The sequence below is a fragment of the Delphinus delphis genome, chromosome 16 (genome assembly GCF_949987515.2).
Source record: "Delphinus delphis chromosome 16, mDelDel1.2, whole genome shotgun sequence".
Taxonomy (NCBI): Eukaryota; Metazoa; Chordata; class Mammalia; order Artiodactyla; family Delphinidae; genus Delphinus; species Delphinus delphis.
Window position 1 is genome coordinate 4,636,726 of NC_082698.1, and position 2,252 is coordinate 4,638,977.

General features: G+C 43.9%; 1 pseudogene; it reads left to right on the forward strand.

Annotated features, from left to right (window-relative positions):
• Window positions 1-473: 473 nt before the first annotated feature.
• LOC132439248 (S-phase kinase-associated protein 1-like) lies at window positions 474-1,284 on the forward strand (annotated as a pseudogene).
• Window positions 1,285-2,252: the final 968 nt, after the last annotated feature.

A 2,252-nucleotide genomic window follows, 5' to 3' on the forward strand; every position in this document is an offset into this window, starting at 1 on the left:
TAAAAAACAATAAATCATTTGCTAAACAAAAGCATGCCACGTGCAAGAAACACACGTGACTGCCTTCCAAAATACCGCCTGGACGCAGCTGGCCGGGCCAAAACCACACCCAGAGGAACAGGCTGGTGAGAGTCAGGCCAAGCAGACACAGGATGGAGGCCCAGCAGTGAGGCCATAGCCCCTCACCTCCAGACTCTGCTAGAGGCTGGACAGTTCAACTCCTGTCAAAACACACAGATAAGCTAGGCTTTCGTGTGGGGCCTCCACACGAGGAGCCCCCATTTCCCGAAGCCCCAAAACTGAACAGGGGGTCAGACACAGGAGGGAGGATAAAGGGGTCAGCCCACCAGGGTGGTGAGAACAGGAAAAGGATGCTCGGTTGGACTTGTTCTCAACTTGTCTGTTTTTCTTCTTGCAGACGCCACCCTGCTCTCATCAGTCTCTGGCCCACCATCTCCTTGAGTCCTAACACCATGCCTTCAATTAAGTTGCAGAGTTCTGATGGATAGATATTTGAAGTTGATGTTGAAATTGTGAAACAATCTGTGACCATTAAGACCATGTTGGGGCTTCCCTGGTGGCACAGTGCTTGAGAGTCTGCCTGCCAATGCAGGGGATGCGGCGGGTTCGAGCCCTGGTCTGGGAAGATCCCACATGCCGCGGAGCACCTGGGCCCGTGAGCCATGGCCACTGAGCCTGCGCGTCCAGAGCCCGTGCTCCGCAACGGGAGAGGCCACAACAGTGAGAGGTCCGCGTACCGCAATGAAGAGTGGCCCCCGTTTGCCACAACTAGAGAAAGCCCTCGCACAGAAATGAAGACCCAACACAGCCAAATAAATAAATTAATTAATTAATTAATTAAAATTTTTAATAAAAGACCATGTTGGAAGATTTGGGAATGGATGATGAAGGAGATGATGATCCAGTCCCCTTGCCAAATGTTAAGGCAGCAACACTAAAAAAGGTCATTCAGTGGTGCACCCCCCACAGGGATGGTCCTCCTCTCCTAAGGATGAGGAGAACAAAGAAAAGCGAACAGATGACATCCGTGTTTGGGATCAAGAATTCCTGCAAGTTGACCAAGGAACACTTTTTGAGCTTATACTGGCAGCAAACTACTTAGACATCAAAGGTTTGCCTGATGTTACCTGCAAGACTGTTGCCAATATGATCAAGGGAGAAACTCCTGAGGAGATTCGAAAGACATTCAATATCAAAAATGATTTTACTGAAGAAGAGGAAGCCCAGGTACACAGAGAGAACCAGTGGTGTGAGGAGAAGTAAGATTTTGTGTCTGATGCTGTAACACTGTAAGGATTGTTCCAAACACTAGTTGCACTGCTTTGTTTATAATTGTTAATATTAGAAAAACGGTCCACAAATGCAGCAGCAAATCAGTTGTATTTTAGCAGAATGTCGTCCTCATTGCATGTGTAGTTTCAGTACAGATTCCAAACTTATGGCTCAGTTTCTTCTAGTATGATCAAAAGTTATTTTTTCTTTGTTCTGAATAAAACTGAACTGTGGGTTCTCTATATAAAGTGGCATTTTGGGCTTTCCCTCTTTTTGTAAAGTAATTTCTGCCTAGTTTATTGTCCAGTTAACTTCAGTTTAGTGACTTTTAAAAGTTGGCATTGCAAATAAAACAACTTGCAAAAAATTTTCTGAAATAGAATTAACAACATATTATCTTTATTCATGAGTTGGCAACTGGAAAAAGGCTACTTGAGGTAAATGTTATCAGAGTGGGGTTATCAGAATGTCTTCCAGCTTCCTGGAGTCCACTGGTATCGATTAGCCTGTATGTAGCAGGGCTCCCTTAATTAGATCTGAGGACGTGTTTTTGCATTTTTATCCTCTCAGCTTTGAATATGTTGGCTAGAGGCTCAGTTACTACTCAGTTTGTGGTTTGAGAGGAAATAGAATTAGACAGTTTGCTGGCTTTTCACTTAAAAAAGACACTTGACCCATGTGGTGTGTCATCTTTTTATGAACAGTAATCCTATGTGGGGAAAACCATAAACACTACTTGTGTGTAAAAAATAATTTAACCTTTAATGTTAACATGTGTGGCGTAACACAGAAAGCATCAGTCACGAATGCAAGATACTTTCAATAAAAAGTAAGTTACATCAAAAAAAAAAAAAAAAAAAAAAAAAAAAAGGATGCTCAGTCCTGGTCAGCACATGGTACCAGGAACAGGCACTGTGACCCCGGCAAGTCTCAGGCTGCTCACCTAGGGCAGGCATTGT